Source organism: Hyperolius riggenbachi, chromosome 7, assembly GCF_040937935.1.
Source record: "Hyperolius riggenbachi isolate aHypRig1 chromosome 7, aHypRig1.pri, whole genome shotgun sequence".
In the NCBI taxonomy this organism is placed as follows: domain Eukaryota; kingdom Metazoa; phylum Chordata; class Amphibia; order Anura; family Hyperoliidae; genus Hyperolius; species Hyperolius riggenbachi.
The window spans coordinates 243,967,230-243,984,953 of NC_090652.1; the positions used below are offsets into that span (position 1 = coordinate 243,967,230).

Consider the following 17,724-nt stretch of genomic DNA (forward strand, 5'->3'; position numbering starts at 1 on the left):
AAAGGAACACAATTATGCAATGAGTAAAAGTTCATCTCGGATCCACTTTAAGTGATAGCTCAGCCATACCACCTCCTAAATCCTAATTTGGAGGGGTGGAGACTCAAAATGCTATGGAGCACAGTCCTACGTGAACTTAAAGCCTTATTTCACCTTCCTACACTGCACTTATCATTAACTCACCTCGCTGGCATTCCCACGAGTCCTGCTTTCCCCAGAGCTCACGTGAACAGCTGAACTTCTCTGCAGCTCAGCGTGGCATCCCCAGAGGCCATGCACAGCTCTACATTTCTTAAGATGGGAGCGGCTGTTCACGTGCCTATCTTATTCCCTCTGGTGGCACCATTATCCACTGGAACAGAGTGTTTCATTTGGCCATTCTGCTGCTGAAGCAGCCAATCCCTGCTGGGACTAGTAGTTTTACAGGATTGATCATTGCCCCAATAAAGGTCTGGAGTGTCCAGTTCTCTGGAGCGTCCAGGGCTTTGTCATCCAGTGACTGCATAGTGTACTGGTTAAGTGCTCTGCCTCTGACACAGGAGACCAGGGTTTGAATCTTGGTTCTTCCTGATCAGTAAGCCAAGCTACTCAGGGGGGAGACCTTGGACAAGGCTCCCTAACACTGCTACTGCCTATAGAGGGCTCTAGTGGCTACAGCTCTGGCACATTGAGCCCACCAGGAGAAAAGCGTGATATAAATGTTCTGCATCTTGTTTTGTTAGTTGCTGAGTGCTAGCTACTAGGGTGTGATTTGGATTTCTCTCTTATTACAAACATGTTTGACCTGATGCTCACGTTTTTGATTGCCACTCACGTTTTTGATTGCCACCTATACTGATCTCTGCATGTCGTGCCTACGCCTTTGCCTGACCCTTAGTCTACCCGCATGTCTTGATAGTCATCAGACTTCCTGTGTTGACCTTTGGCCCAGTTCCTTGACTCTGTCTCTGTTTGACTTTCAGGTGTTTCATTGGTTTCCTTGGTATCAGCGCCTGTACAGGTACCTTGCACAAATAAGTCCTTGGGGGCAACAGAAGTTCTGAAGACATTTCTAGTCTCCTGTTCAAGCAGGGGATTGGCTTTAGGTGAAGATCATAGTGGAGATTGGGATATAGGATATGAAATGAAGCTGGTGATCACCTAGGTCCTATGTCCAAGGCAAGGACTGTGGTAGGGATTTTCTGGGAATGTGCATGGTGCATAATGCCAAGAATTATACTGACATTATCTGATGCTTGTCTGGTCGGGATAAACCCCACTCAGTCCTTATGGACCAGAGAGGGTAGATTAAGCCTATTTGCGAGGAGCGAGGTGAGAATTTTGTAATCTAAATTTAAGAGGGATATTGGGCAGTAATTTTGTTATATGTTTAGGAATCAAGGAAACTGAGGCTTGTAGGAATTCTGAGGGCCGTTGGGCACCTCGAAGGAGAGAGTTGTAAAATTTAGTAACGTAGGGGGTTAATTCCTCTCCAAACTTTTTATAATAGGTGGCACTAAAGCCATCAAGACCTGGGGCTTTGCTATTTTTAGTTTTTTTGATTGCTTAACCCGTTCACACTTAGAACCGCGTTTTGCAGGAGTGATTTTCCCGCGGTTAGCACGGAAAAATCACTGGACACTGCGGCAGTTTTGGAGCGATGCTGTGCACGCTAATCACGATGGCTAATCGCGGGACGCTCGTTGCCGGCAGACCGCTGCATGCAGCGCGGTTGCGGTTATCGCTAACCGCAACCGCGGCAGTGAGAACCCTGCCACTCGCTACATTGTGTAGCGGTTCTTGCAGTTTGCCGTGCGAACGGGCCCTAGGATTTCTTGACCCAAAAAGGGGTTGCTAAGGTCGTTGTCCGATTGTGATAGAGTAGGGATAAGGGTCTGGTATAGAAATTGATTGGTAAGCCGGTGAGGAGAGTATAATTTCTAGTATTAATCATGATAGACTTAGATAGGTAGGCTAGATAGGCCTCAGTTCACTAAGCATTACCACATTCGGTAATGCTAAGAACAGCTGATTTTATCAAACACCTTCCAAATTCCAATTCACTAAACCTATTTCCCCACAGAGTATTATAATTACTGACTAGTGAGGTAAATTACTGACTTGTGCGGTAATTGCTTCAAGAAATGTCTAGAAATCACAATTGACAAAGATTTACACATTGGGTAAATCGGGCAAAAGGGTTTGATATTTTTCCACAGCTCTTAGCAGCCGATAACTCTCTATGCTCTCTCTGTGCGGTAGATTTGACACACAGCCAATAGGGAGAGCCAGGCAGCCAATATGAAGATCCACACAGCCCTGCTTCTTAAGCTTATTTGGCCCGACACGATGGAAGGTGTGTCTTCACTGTAACAATGCAGGGGAGTGAATGCTTTTCTGCATCCCTTTAGATGTGAAAATCTGTATTCTGGCATACAGAAGAGCTCCCCCTGGTGGCTGCAGCACATCTAAAGGGATTATGGGGATGCACTGGACAGAAAACCCTGATTCATACACGCAGATCTGATTTTAAGGAACTGCCTTTAGTGAATTGAGGCCATAGTGTTTGAATTAGATGTTACTTTACCCATTTGGTGCTTGATTCACAAAGCGGTGCTAACTGTTAGCACGCCTGTGAAAACCCACTTAGCACGTTTAAACGAGCTTTTCACGCGTAAAACTTTACGCGTGCAAAACTTAATGCGTGTAAAACTTTACGCGCGCACTGCGCAGGGCGCTCCGCGCGTAGTGCCCATTAAAGCCTATGGGACTTAGCGCGCACATAGGACTTTGCGCGCGGTACTTAGTGCGCGATCTGATTGAGAAAACCGGTGCTAACCTTCTTAGCACCCTGGTTAGTACGCCTAAAGACTTTAGACGTGCTAAGTAGGTTAGCACCGCTTTGTGAATCAAACCCATGGTCTTTAATCTAGGTGATCCCATTTAGGTTCTGTTGGAGGCATAATTTCCTGGCAAGCCAGGTATTCGCCTTATTAATTTGCCTATTGACCTTGCTTTAATCCATCTAAGGGCCCTTTTCCACTAGCAATCGCTAGCGATCGCGCTAAATGCTAGCGATTGCTGAATCGCAAGTGCGGGAAACTTCCCGGCGATTGCGTTCACGGTTTTGCTATGCAATGCACTGCATAGCAAAGATCGCTCCGCGGTGCGATCGCGTTTGAGTCAAAAACGAATCGCGGTAGTGGAAATTACCTACCGCGATTCCTATGTTAAAAAGCAAACCGTAGCGATTTCAAAATCACTAGCGGTTTGCGATTTTGCAATTCAGCATCGCAATCGCCGCTAGTAGAAAAGGGCCCTAAAGGCTTTTTCTACACAATCAGAGAGCAGGGTGTGGTAACTATAATCTAAGATCCATTATTTGCTTTTTGAGACAGAGGGTTGCGTGCTGACCAGTAATCTACAGAAGGACAAGGAGTTTATGTTCGAAGTTTTTTATGACCTGGGACCAAACTTTTTTCAAACGGGAGGCAATTTTAATTAGACGACCACTCACTGCATCTTTGTGGGCCATCCAGTAAGAATCTGGGGAAACCTGCTCAACATAATTAAAGTCCAAATAATCAATTATAGCAGAGTGCACCTGTAAGGCATAATCTTTCAGAAGAAGGGACTCCTCATATGGCAGAAAAAGCAGTGAGAACAACGTTGTAGTCAGACCACGGACAAATCACGCGTCGTACATAGGAGAAGTAGGACAATGGTGGCATTTACCAGAATCATATCAATGTGAGAATAGGAATTATGGGTGGGAGAATAAAATTTAAAGCCTTTGGCATTGTGTTTGTGTTCTCGTCAGACATAAGCCAAAGCGTGAGTGTTCATAAAGGATTTAAACATCTCTATATATGTGGATTTAGAATTGGGGTTAGACCTGTCCATGACATTGCTCACCACAGCACTGAAATACCGCCCACTCAATTGTATCAAATTGTAATTTCAGAAGTTTGTCGGACAGAGGAGAAATCATATCTGCACCGAGGTACATGTACATGTGCCTGGAACTTTTGGTTGGGATGTTCCTGAAGCGATGGCCTGAGGGGAGCAGGTTATCCTATTGGCCCTGAAACACAGTCTTGATGTGTGGAGGAAGTCCTACGGAGGCAGGGGTGACCGAATGATGCTCACCACAGCATTGATTGCGGTTGTGCCTGCGTCCTCTCAAATACAGTATCCACCACCACTTTATTGATATACCGTAAGAATGTACAAAAATCTTTTGTCAGGCTTGTCTGGCTACTTCCTATAGGTCAGACTGTATGCTCATATGTCTGACCTATAACCCAGCCCTAACACCTGCGTAAACTCCTGCCTAATAACACACTACAATACCTGCAGGTAGTTGTAGCATACAACCTGGCGAATAGCATTCACCAAACACAGCAAGGTATAGCAAGACACGGTATATTTGAATAGTCACCTGAGGCCTAAGGGCTGAGGCAATCCAGACGAAAGTGTAATCACAATACAGATGCGTGGTCAAACAGGCTGGGATCAGGGCAGGCAGCGTTCATGCAAGGTCCTTTAACAATCCGAGGTTGGCAACATGAAGTTCAGTAAAGATGCAAGGTCAGGTACAAGCCAGGTCAATAACAGGCGATTAGAAGAAACTTATTCAGGTACAATCCGGGTCAGCAACAGGTATTCAGTTCTGCAAGAAGCTTGGTCAAGAGACAGACAGAAATCTGCAGCAAGACAAGGCACTTGGTGTGAGCGCAATCTCAGCTACAAGCCCAGCATAGGCTATCACGGACGAAGACTGAGGACGCTCACCTTTCTCTTATACAAGGACTAACCAATCATAAGCAATGGAATCCAAAACAACCAATCAATGTGCGGCGTGTCAGCAAGTCAGCTGACATGCCGGTACGCATGCTGTTACTGTTTACAGCGGCGGAGCGCGTACTGAGGACACGTCAGCCGCTTGGCCAATAGGGCAGGAGCACCATGTGCTCCACTGACATCAGAGCTTCTCAGAAAACCCAGAGGCTTGCGCCTCAGCATGGGTCTCGGCATTCCGCCGCCATATGCGGCGAGGTTTTACATCTTTATTGCATCAACATGGCAAAAAACGACAATAAAACCAAATTAAACTGGCCTCTGCTTTGGAGCGCTCCCATGCAGAGGCCAGTTTTAATTCGTTTTAATATCATTTTTTCCATGTTGATTCAATAAAGATTTTTGTACATTCTTATATCACTGAAGTGGGGGTGGATACTGTATTTGAGAGAATATTGCTACTTTTTTGCACTGCTACTTCTGCCTTCAGGCAGTTGTGATAGATAGAAATTGGTGAGTGCGGTCCAAGTTCGTTAAGGTTGTGCCTGCGTGCCAGACAATGATGGAGGAGCAGAGGATGGATTCAGTAGAGGCAGTTTAGAAGCTAGACAACTATGCTTGGTAGGTAGCAGGAAAAAAGGGCGTCGGCGGCAAGTGGACGCAAAGTCTGCCGTCATAGACTCTAATACAATTATCATTAATATGGCGAAAAAAGGGTGCCTGATAAATATTGTTAACAACTTTAGAACATTAACGTTTTTGAAGTATGTTATTGTTTTAGAAGCTTGCAACGTTATAGTTTTTGTCATATTATTTCATTTGTATGTACAGATTTTACGTTATCAATTATATTATCGTTTCTATGTGTAAAAGGGTGTTTCTGCAGGGGGAGTGGTTAGGGTTAGGCACCACCAGGGGGATGGTTAGGGTAAGGCACCACCCAGAGGCGGTTAGGGTTAGGTATCACGGGAGCAAAGGGAAGGTTGGTGGTTAGGTACCACCAAGAGGATGGATAGGGTTTAGGCACCACGGGGAGAGGGGTGGTGGTTAGGGTTAGGCACCACCAGGGAATGGTTAGGTTTAGGCACCAACAGGGGAGGGTTCTGTGTGAGAGTAGGGTTGGGTTAAGCTGTATTGTTGAATTACGTTACAAATTTGAACGATAATATGTTTTTGTTATCAGTTCCCGTCTGTTTTAATCTGTATGTTTATCGTTATTGAGATTTTGTTATACACCAGTGCCATTTCATTATCCAGCTGGGCCCTTTTTTCCTGGCACCATTTTGTCATACACACCTATGCTTTTTGGTTGTTTTCAATGTACTTTTAAAGTGTTTTAAACTACTACTAATAGTTTATACAATATTTGTTGCCTTTGATGTGGGAATTGAGCTCTTTCACAAGGGTTCAAATTTCAACTCAAGCCAGTACATAAAACAGTAAGGTGTCTTTGGGTAAGGCTCCCTAATGATCCTGGTCGTCCATGGAGTGTGCCTTAACCTCCTGGCCGGTTATCCCGAGCTCAGCTCGGGGTAACCTACGCAGGAGGATTTCTCGGGCCCCACTGGGCCGATTTGCATAATTTTTTTTTCCTACACGCAGCTAGCACTTTGCTAGCTGTGTGTAGTACGCGATCGCCGCCGCTCGCCGCCGATTCGCCGCTACCCGCTGCGCCGAGCCGCCCCTCCCGCCCCAGACCCCTGCGCAGCCTGGCCAATCAGTGCCAGGCAGCGCTGAGGGGCGGTTCGGGATTCCCTGTGACGTCCCGACGTCCATGACGTCGGTGACGTCATCCCGCCCCGTCGCCATGGCGCCCGGGGAAGCCCTGCAGGAAATCCCGTTCAACGGGATTTCCTGCATACTCTGATCGCCGAGTGGGTGGGGGGATGCCGCCGCTCAGCAGCTATCATGTAGCGAGCCCTGGGCTCGCTACATGATTTAAAAAAAAAAAAAAAAAAAGTGTGGCGCTGCCTCCTTGCCGGATTTTTTAGACCGGCAAGGAGGTTAAAGCGGAACTGTGAATACAATTTAAGCACAGTGTTCCACTTACCTGGGGCTTCTGCAAGCCCCCAGCAGCCGCCCTGTCCCAGGCCGCTCCTGCCCGAGTCTCCGTTCTCCCGCCGCCAGCTCCGTTCCGTTCCTAGACTTCAAAGTCGTCGCCAACGCAGCCCTGCCAAGCGTATCCTTTCTTCGCGTTCCCCTCTGCAATAGCAGGGGACGAGAAGAAATGATACGCCAGAGCCGCGCAGATGCAGTGGCCCGGCGGCGAAACCGAAACTAGCTGGCGGCGGGAGAACGGCGGCTCGGGCAAGACCGGCACGGGACAGGACGTTTGCTGGGGGCTTGGGGAAGCCCCAGGTAAGTGAAACAGTGTGCTTAAAGGGACTCCGAGCAATGCAGAAACTATGGAAAGATGCATATCATTTTAAAGCTCTCTTTCTCCTCTTTCCAATGATATATAAACCGCCGCCCTACGCCTTTTAGTTTTCGCTATTTTCGCGATTGAAATTGCCGCGGCCGCGATTTCAATCGCGAAAATAAAGAAAACTAAAAGGCGTAGAGCGACAATTTAGGTGTCGCCAGTAAGAGGAGAAAGAGAGCTTTCCATAGTTACTTGTATTACACAGGACGACACTTTCCCCAGTGTCAGCAGCTCCATTCAGCAGAAAAAGTCGCCCTGTGTAATACAATGTAACTATGGAAAGATGGATATCATTTTAAAGCTCTCTTTCTCCTCTTTCTGGCGACACCTAAATCGTTGCCCTACGCCTTTTAGTTTTCTTTATTTACGCGATTGAAATCGCAGCTGCGGCAATTTCAATCGCGAAAATAGCGAAAACTAAAAGGCGTAGGGCGGCGGTTTATTTATCATTGGAAAGAGGAGAAAGAGAGCTTTAAAATGATATGCATCTTTTCATAGTTTCTGCACTGCTCGGAGTCCCTTTAAATTGTATTTACAGTTCCGCTTTAAGTGACTGCAGCTCTGGCGCTTTTAGTCCTTCAGGAAAAAAGCGTGATATAAATGTTCTGTGTTTTGTGTATGTATGCCAAATATTTAAAAATGCATACAGTGTTAAGTGTCTGGCAGCATAAGGAGCCTGTTACACATGACAGAATTCGTATGCGAATTGCATTTTTTTTTCGAGTTTGCCTCCACCGGCAAGTCTAAAGGCAAGTCAATGGCCCCTCACTCGTTGTGCATTGCAGGTATTAGCACTACGCTTACCTCCCTCTGCCTTCAAGACAGCATCTCCTCCCTTCTGGCCTGCAGCATTTGATCCCCCGGATGCTAGGTAAGTGCTGTACCAGCGCTGCATCACTCACCCGCCAGCCACACAGTCCTGCTTTCTCTTTGAATACAGCGGTGCCTCATGTGACCTAGCAGCATGTAACAGGTTACATGAGGCACTGCTGTAGCGATGGATACAGGATGCTGGACAGGCGGATGGAGACCGCTGGAACGTTGAGAGCAGGTGAGTGAAGCAGCGATGGGGACACGGGGAGTGCGAGGAGGGGGACATTTGAGGAAGAGAGCCGCCTCTTTTTACCCTCTAATTTTTGCCGCCCTGAAGCACACAATTTACATTGCTTCATGGAAGAACCGGATTGATCAGTCAATATGAAATTATGCATATTTATTTACTACCAGAACAAACTACAGTGTGTTGGTGTGATTCTAGAGGCTTAATTGCATTCTGAGTATCTGACAAGGTGCTGTGTGTCTGTAAAATTCTGTTGACTTAAATCACAGTTAATGAGGGTGACACCTGGATGTGTTTTCTGCAACCCAGAGTTGGTTTCTCTATAAAGACAGCACATTATGCTAATTGTATACAACTTGACACTACAGTGTTATTGATCACACATCCTGCACAAATATCTGTCTCTCCATGTAATAGCATAATAGAGTAAAGGTGGCCATACACTGGTCGATTTGCCATCAGATTCGACCAACAGATAGATCCCTCTCTGATCGAATCTGATCAGAGAGGGATCGTATGGCTACCTTTACAGCAAACAGATTGTGAATCGATTTCAGCCTGAAACCGTTCACAATCTGTTGTGGTGGTACTGCTGCTGCTGCCCCCGCCCGCCCGCCCGCATACATTACCTGCTCCGCCGGCGCGACTGCAGTCTCCCGGTCACCGCTGCTCCGTCTGCGCTCTGGTCTCCAGATCCGGCATGCCTCACTTCTTCTAGCCCGGCAGGAAGTTTAAACAGTAGAGGGCGCTCTACTGTTTAAACTTCCTGCCGGGCTAGAAGAAGTGAGGCATGCCGGATCTGGAGACCAGAGCGCAGACGGAGCAGCGGTGACCGGGAGACTGCAGTCGCGCCGGCGGAGCAGGTAATGTATGCGGGCTCTATTGCGTCGGTCGTCGGGCACTCGAACGCCGCTAGCGATGCGCTCTTTACCCGCGGGCGATCGACGGTTATTTTCCGCACGGCACGATCGACGGGATCGGACGAAATGGATCGAAATTCGGCGTGTAGCGTGAACGATTGGCAGCAGATTCGATCCCAGTGATCGAATCTGCTGTCGAAACGGGAGCAAATCGGGCCAGTGTATGGCCTGCTTAAGAATTTTACTGCTTGTGTGAATAGGAGTGAACAGCATTCCAGCAGATATCTAGCAGATCATTTAAAAAAGGCATAGAGGAGAAAATATTTTTGTGTCTGTTGTCAGCTTAAACCATTCACGTAAGGTATGAGATGCTCATTGCTTAAAGGAAAATTCAATGAAGTTTCAGTGAATTTAACATACAGTAATAAGGATAATGTCTTAAAGGACATCTGAGGTGAAAATAAACTGATGAGTAAAACAGTTGTATCTGTCTTCCTTCACCTAAAAATGATTTTCTAAGCTACCCCACAGTTTTATTTTATGTTTAAATCTAGTTTTTAAGTTTTTACTGTTTCATTGTCTCTGCTCAATTACACCTTTATTGAAGTATTCCGGAGCTCAAATCTATGAATTATTGACCCTCTTTATCTCTTTTCTGCTTTCAGAAGCCATTTACTGACAGAAAAGTGGCTGTAACTACTAATCAGTGATAGTTATGCTATAGTCTGACCCGGTCCCGGCCCGTATAGAAACTGTCACTTGCATACCTGATGTTTAACACTTTCAGGCAAAGAAAGGAAAAAAAGGAACACAGCCTAGTTATTTGTGTGCTTGGCACTGTACATACACATGTCTATCTCATCATGTCACATGTCACCTTGGTCATCCTTTAACCACCTTAGCGGTATGGACGAGCTCAGCTCGTCCATGACCGCCGCGGTGGATTCCTAAGGCCCTGGTGGGCCAATTTTCACAATTTTTTGCTAGCTGTGTGTTGTGATCGATCGCCGCCGCTAACGCCGGCGTTACAGCCCCCCCCCCCCCCCCCCGAGACCCCTTGCGCAGTCTTGCCAATCACCGCCAGGCTGCGGTATGGGGTGGATCGGGGCTCCCTCCGATGCCATGACGTGGATGACGTCATCCCGATCGGTGCCATGGCGATGGGGGAAGCCAAACAGGAAATCCCGTTCTAAATGGGATTTTCTGTTTGTTCTGATCGCTGTAGGCGATCGGAAAAGGTGGGGGGACGCCGCTGCACAGCGGCTATCATGTAGCTAGCGCTAGGCTAGCTACATGATTTAAAAAAAAAAACTGCTGCACCGCCACCCTGGCGATTTTAATAGAACGCCAGGGTGGTTAAATATCTTCAGGGTCTGGACATACCTGCAGAGTCTGCCTAATGGCTTATACACATCATGCAATTTTCACAGCAGATCGACAGGTCGCTTAGTCATTTCCAGCATGTTCATTCTGCTTCAGATTGAGGAAAGGGATCAAATTTGTGCAATACGGATTTCTAAATCAATTCCTTTCTCGATCTGAAGCAGATCGGACATTCGGGAAATTATCAATCGGCCCGTCGATCTGACGTTAAAATTGCATGATGTGTATAAAGCCTTTAAATACACAAAATTAAAAGACATGTTTTGATTGGTTTAAATGAGAAACCAAGAGAGTTCACAATGATGTGCATGGTGAAAAGGAAATATGAAGCTTAATATAAAATTCCAGGATGTATCAGCAAAAAATGAACCCTTTAGTTATATCAGACATTGACATGAATCTTTGAATAATGGATTTCTCTTCAAGAAAAGTTGAAAACAGTCCTTTTCTCTGTACTGTATTTTAAATATTGTTGGGTATAATTAAGTGAATTTAAATTCATTTTCAGAGAATCTTTTTCATTACATCCTGAAATGGTGACAATCATAGGTAGCTTCTCCCAGGCAGAGCCCAGCCAACTATTGTCATTAAAGAGACTCCGTAACAAAAATTGCATCCTGTTTTTTATCATCCTACACGTTCCAAAAGCTATTCTAATGTGTTCTGGCTAACTGCAGCACTTTCTACTAACACAGTCTCTGTAATAAATCAATGTATCTATCCCCTGTCAGACTTGTCGGCCTGTGTCTGGAAGGCTGCCAAGTTCTTCAGTGTTGTGGTTCTGCTATGAACTCCCCTTTATGCAGACTGCCTGTGTGTTATTTAGGATTAGAGCAGCTTCTCTCTTCTCTCTCTTATCTTTTACAAGCTGGATAAATCGTCCTCTGAGCTGGCTGGGCTTTCACATACTGAGGAATTACAAACAAGGGCAAAGCTGTTTGCAGGAAGAAAAGAGCAGCCTGAAACTTCAGTGCATGGGGGAAAGAAACACACAAATGATCTCTTGAGATTCAAAAGGAAGGCTGTATACAGCCTGCTTGTGTATGGATGTATTTTCTATGTGTGGACATACTGTACATCAACCTACTTCCTGTTTTGGTGGCCATTTTGTTTGTTTACAAACAAACTTTTTAAAACTGTTTTTAACCACTTTTAATGCGGCGAGGAGCTGCGAAATTGTGACAGAGGGTAATAGGAGATGTCCCCTAATGCACTGGTATGTTTACTTTTGAGCGATTTTAACAATACAGATTCTCTTTAAAGATAACATTGCCCTAGAAGATGTAAATCAAGAAAATCTAGTTACATCCAGATACCCTAAAATAGGTGGTTGGCCGGCAGGCTAGTGTTAAAGACTTCAACTTGTGCCTGTTTAAGTCTGACATTTAACTTCTTCGGCTATATGTATTGTCTTTACTACCAAGGTAGAGTATATTGTTAATTCATTTTTGTTCCCTTTTAGAACCTTCTTTTTTAAGCAATTTCACTCTTCCATGTTAGAATTTTACTTTTGCTGACTTTTCCAAATTTTAGATGTGGGTTGTCACATTCACCTAACTAATCTGTATTTAATTAGAACTCATTATATTAACTGAATCTGTGTGGGTCGCAAGTAATATCAGCCCACACATGATTCCTCTAGTTCTGTGGAGATTCTTGCTTCAAAACCAACTAAAATATCATAGATTTGTACATAAATGGTAGGTGTTACAAATTAAAGATATACTCTGAGATGTCATATAGAGATCATTATATAGACCTGATGTAACGGAGGACATTTTCTCTGAGAAAAGCATTGTCTTTTATCAGTAAAGTCCATCCACTTATCCCTCTGTCTCCCAGCCATTCATTAGTAGCTGTCACCGTGGTGTTGCTAAGCAACTGCGTGATGCCTGCTCCCACATAAAGCCATTCGTGGCAAATGACGAGTGGATGCCGCTCCCCTTTTCATCCATACTCAAGGAGAGCAGGCATCCCCGTCATCAACACAGCTCCCCCACTGCCATCACAGGATCCAGTGCCGGCTGTCTACGTCTGAAAGCTGCACCTCCATGATTCTCTTGAGAGCCACATCAAACTCAGGTGAGACCTGGCAGGGGAATTAATAATTCTTTATATGACATTTTTGAGAGCTCACTTTTTGGTTCTCAATTCAATACCCTCAGTGCATTTGAGAGCTGCTTATCACCAGCATCACCCAATCGCATCACAAGGGGATCTATCCTAATTCCCGACCTCCTACAAATTAAAGATTTCCGGCAGTGAAACTTCTAAATTATGTACCGTATATACTTGCATATAAGCAGGCCCACGTATAACCCTAGATACCCACTTTTCTTTCAGAATATCGTATAATCCCCCTCAGTATAGCTACCTACACAGTAGCCAGATGTGCCCCCAGTACATGTCAGCCCTCCTCCCCATAGCCAGATGTGCCCCAAGGATGATACAGCTGTGTCTCAAGATGACACTAGATGGTGTTATAGATATGAGACACAGCGATTGCCACACAGGAAGAATCCCCAATAATTGCACCGCTGACACATTGCTTGTACGCTCCGCTCCACAAGCCAGGGGACACAGGTAGTCTTGAGCAGCACACTCTGCACACGCTGTTGCAGATGATTGGGGCACAGACACAGCAGGGAGACTGCTGGCAAGAGCAGGATCACTAGTGCAAGATGCTTACACTCCTCTGCCAGTAACAAAACCTGCTCCACCATCTGTTCTGCTCCACTGGCTCGCATATAAGTCGAGAAGGGAAATTTTTTTGTGCTGAAAAATTAGGCTTATATGCGAATATATAAGGTATGTTAAATAATGCTTGGCGTAGTCTGTTTTCTCCGTGCCCTCTATTCCACTATTCCAATATAAGGGTCATCCTTGGAACCAGGCATCCCTTGGGCCCCCATCCTCCTGTAATATAAAACTGAAGAATCCAGACCTTTCTGATGTCAGCAAATATTGAAGTGAAGCATTTGATTAAGTGTGATCTATTATCCAATGGAAAACCTTTCTTCATTTACCAAAGGTCAGCTGGTGAGGAAGGAGTGCCTTTTCTGCAGGATAAACCATTGTCCAGTGGGATATTCCATATTTACTTAAAATATATGGAAGTGATTAGGAGAAGCTCATGATCCTAGATAGATAATTGTCGAATAGAAAATTCCCTACATGTGGATAAATGAGTATTAGAAATCAGTAGAACAAAATCCTATCTATTAGACTTTCCATCCCTTTGGTCATTTTGGGGACCTTTCACCTTGAAAGCCATACTCATTAAACTGTCTCTGCCTGGTCCGCAAGGCAACTTCATAGGATTGACTATTGCCTCAGAGAGAGAATGACTGTCTGAAAGCTTCACACAATCCTTGACCAGCAATGATAGAATTCACTTGCACTGGAGCTTAAAATTCTATCCTTATTCATTGCCCTTTTAGATTCCTCATTTAGGGAAAGGAGGTAGCGAGTAGAAGAAGGAAAGCTCATGCACCTGTGTGTGCCTTTGTCAACTAGAAGTCAGCAGCAGACAGCTGGTGAGGAAGGGAACTCACACTCTGGAGTTGATCGTTTTCTCTTGAAGATCATCTGATGGGGAGAGAAGCAAATGCTGCAAAATACATTGTTGCCTCTAAATGGCGTCATCGATATGAGACACAACGATTGCCACACAGGAAGAATCCCCGATCATTGCACCGTTGACACATTGCTTGTACGCTCTGCTCCACAAGCCAGGGGACAGAGGTAGTCTTAAGCAGCACACTCTGCACACCATGTTGCAGGGGATGGGGGGGGGGGGGGCGGACACAGCAGAGCGCAAGCTGGTAAGAGCAGGATCACTAGTGCACAATCCTAACGGTCCTCTTCCATTAACAAAACCTGCTCCACCTTCTTTTTCACTCCACTGACTCGCATATAAGCCGAGGGGGTAACTTTTCAGCACATTTTTTATGCTGAAAAATTAGGCTTATATGCGAGTATATACAGTATCTGTTTGTGGATTTTCAGCAAAAAATTTGCATACCTTATGTTGTACCGCAGCCTGGTCCTAATACAGAATGCAAGCTATGTGTTAATTTACACGTTTAGACTACTTTTATGGACCTTAATTCTAATCTTTATGAGCCTCGGTAAAGATAATATAATTTTTATGATATGTGCTTGCTTAATTTTGAAAGGGGAACATCTCAGCCTTCTCAGTCTTACTTCTCTGCTTATCTTGTCAGTTGGGGAAGTTCTGACAGCATCTCTTATCATCAAATCCATTTCCCTCAGGAAAAAACTGTTAACGATCATGTATAGTGCCTATTACAATGCAGCCAGTGCGGAAAGTGCTGAGCTCGAAACTTTAGTAACGAGTTTAATCAACCTCATGCCTTGTTAAGCAGTTTTGCTGGGCGAGTTTTCTACCAGTAAGTATATCTTGGATCTCTTGTTTTAGTCATTATTCTGTATATATATATTTTACCATAATGGACAAAAAAGAACCTTAACATTTTATGTCACTATTTGAGCTTTTTTTGTTGTTGTTGTTTATTTTCTGCATTTCTACGAGTAAGTTGTAGACGTCTTTGTGTGTTGTTCTGTTTTTTGATAAACATTTTATCACTAACACATTGATGCTATTTAAAGCCCTACAAAACTCGAAATAGAACATTGAAATTTCTTGATCGTTGCTGATTACCGCAAATTGAAAGTATTACTTTTGAACTTTTAAAAGTAAAATTGATACCCCCATCTCCCGACCCCCATGGAGGTTGAATGAGACCCTCCTGATGGATAATGAGAATATCCTCGATATTGAAGAGCACCTAATTAACTACTTCAGAGACAACGATATAAATAATGTAAAATCTGATATACTTTGGCTAGCACACAAACCCACCATACGTGGCCACTTTATCAAAATAGCGTCCCGGATCAAGCGAGCCAAAACTGAAAAACAGTTACAACTAGAACATAAACTATTTCGCCTAAAAAATGCCCATGCACAAAACCCCACCTTGTTCCTCCTTAAACAAATCGAGGACACTACAACCCAAATCAACATTCTACTATCCCATAGAGTAGAAAAAGCTATTAGATGGACCAAGTCCAAAATCTACTCACAGTACAACAAGCCTAGTCCTTGGCTTGCTAGAAAACTACGCGAGGTCCAATCCCACAATAGAGTTCTCCAAATCAGAATGAAACAGGCCATGGTTACATCCGACCCCCTCAAAATCCATAAAACCTTCGCCGACTACTACAAGTCCCTCTATGCAGCCACGCAAGATAACAAAGCACTCCCTGACATAGGAGACTTTCTATCTACAATCCACACCCCACACTTACGCCCAGAATATGCAGCCACTCTAAATGTCCCAGTTACCGACCTTGAAATAAACAATGCAATCAAAAAACTAAAGAACGGGAAAGCCCCTGGTCCTGATGGCCTAACCGCCATCTATTATAAAAAGTTCGGCCGTACACTAACTCCTTTCCTTATAAAACTCTTTAACTCTATATTAAACGGTAAAACCCCAGCCCCTGAATTCCTACAATCCATAATCACAGTCATCCCCAAACCAAAACGAGACCATTTAGATGTAAAGAACTACAGACCTATTTCCCTTCTAAATCTTGACTATAAGATATTTACATCTATACTTGTCAGTAGGTTAAACAAAGTCCTAGGCCCATTAATACACAAAGACCAAGTGGGGTTTATACCCCTACGTCAAGCACCGGACAACCTCAGGAAGGTAATTAACCTTATACAGGTAGTCAGGAAGCGAAAAACACCCACAATTCTGGCCTCACTAGACATGGAGAAGGCCTTCGACACCATCAATTGGCCCTTCATGAGAGAAGCTCTGAGGAAGGCGGGGATAGGGGGAGCCTTTTTGCAAGCCATAAATTGTCTTTACTCCTCCCCAACAGCCACTTTGAAGCTGCCCACCAGTTCTCCTGAAATGGTGCGGATCCAGAGGGGCACGCGACAGGGCTGCCCCCTATCTCCCGCCATTTTTGCCCTAGTAATAGAGCCCTTGGCTGAAAAAATTCGCAACTCCCCTGACATCCAAGGAATCAAAATAGACAAGCATGAGTATAAAACGAACTTATTTGCTGACGATCTGCTCCTAACTCTCACTTCCCCGCACACTTCATTACCCAATCTACTCACCCTTGTTAAACACTTTGGTCAACTGTCGGGCCTACAACTCAATATCACCAAAACAGAAGTGCTCCCAATTAATCTCCCTCTAGAATCAGCTTCCTACTTAGCATCTGCCCTGGGGGTTAAACTACAAACAAAATATCTTACATATTTGGGGATAAAGATCTCCTCCAGTCCCCCCGAACTTTTCGACCTCAACATAAAACCAATGATAAACACCCTCAAAATGGACCTGAATAAGTGGGTATCCCCGACTTTATCATGGACGGGACGCATACACGCAGTGCGTATGACCCTACTACCAAAAATTCTCTACTTGTTTCGCTCCTTACCAATATTCATCTCCCAAAACTCTTTGAAAGAACTCCAATCATCCATATTTAAGTTTATATGGAATAATAGAAAGAGTAGGATCTCGCGGAAATTAATGGGCTGGAATAGAACTAGGGGAGGTCTAGGGGTCCCCGACCTATACAATTATTATAGAGCCTCGCAACTCGCCCAACTATCTCAACTCTTTTCTGAACATAACCCACCACTCTGGACCCAAATAGAGAATAGCCTATTGGCACCCTATTCCCTATCAGCCCTCATGTGGTCAACCAAGAGGCTCCCAACCAACTTTAGAGACGCTTCACCCATATCTATCCACTCATTAACATTGTGGAATAAACTTAAGAAAACTAAGCATTTACAATCAGTACTCCCACAGCTAACCCCTCTATTTGGTAACCCCGATTTCCCCCCAGGACTTGACAAAAATTCGTTCCGCTGGTGGAAAGACAAAGGACTACTTCTCCTCAAACACTTCCTGACAGACGACAAATGTCCAAATTGGACCCAATTTCAATCAAAAATCAAATTCCCACACTCGGAGCTCTTCTCAGCGATTCAAATTTATCACTTCATAAAATCACTCCCTGCACCAACAACGGGAGACCCCCCCAGAACCACTTTTGAACTCTGGTGCCTACACAAACCTTTGGAAGGAGGGTTAATCTCCCACTTATACTCAATCCTTTCCCAACCTCTTATACCCTCCAAGCTACCATCTATGGTA

General features: G+C 44.7%; 1 protein-coding gene across 11 annotated transcripts in view; it reads left to right on the forward strand.

The window, feature by feature from the left end:
- The window catches only part of PDE11A (phosphodiesterase 11A), a 749,805-nt gene that overhangs the window by 222,153 nt on the left and 509,928 nt on the right, over window positions 1–17,724 (forward strand). The window contains exon 1 of one of the 11 annotated variants that reach the window (XR_011022815.1): window positions 1,294–1,311. The exons of the other annotated variants lie outside the window; for them this stretch is intronic. The gene's annotated coding sequence lies outside the window, so the exon portion shown is untranslated. Of the gene's footprint in view, window positions 1–1,293; window positions 1,312–17,724 lie in introns of those variants that run through there. 11 annotated transcript variants of the gene reach the window in all.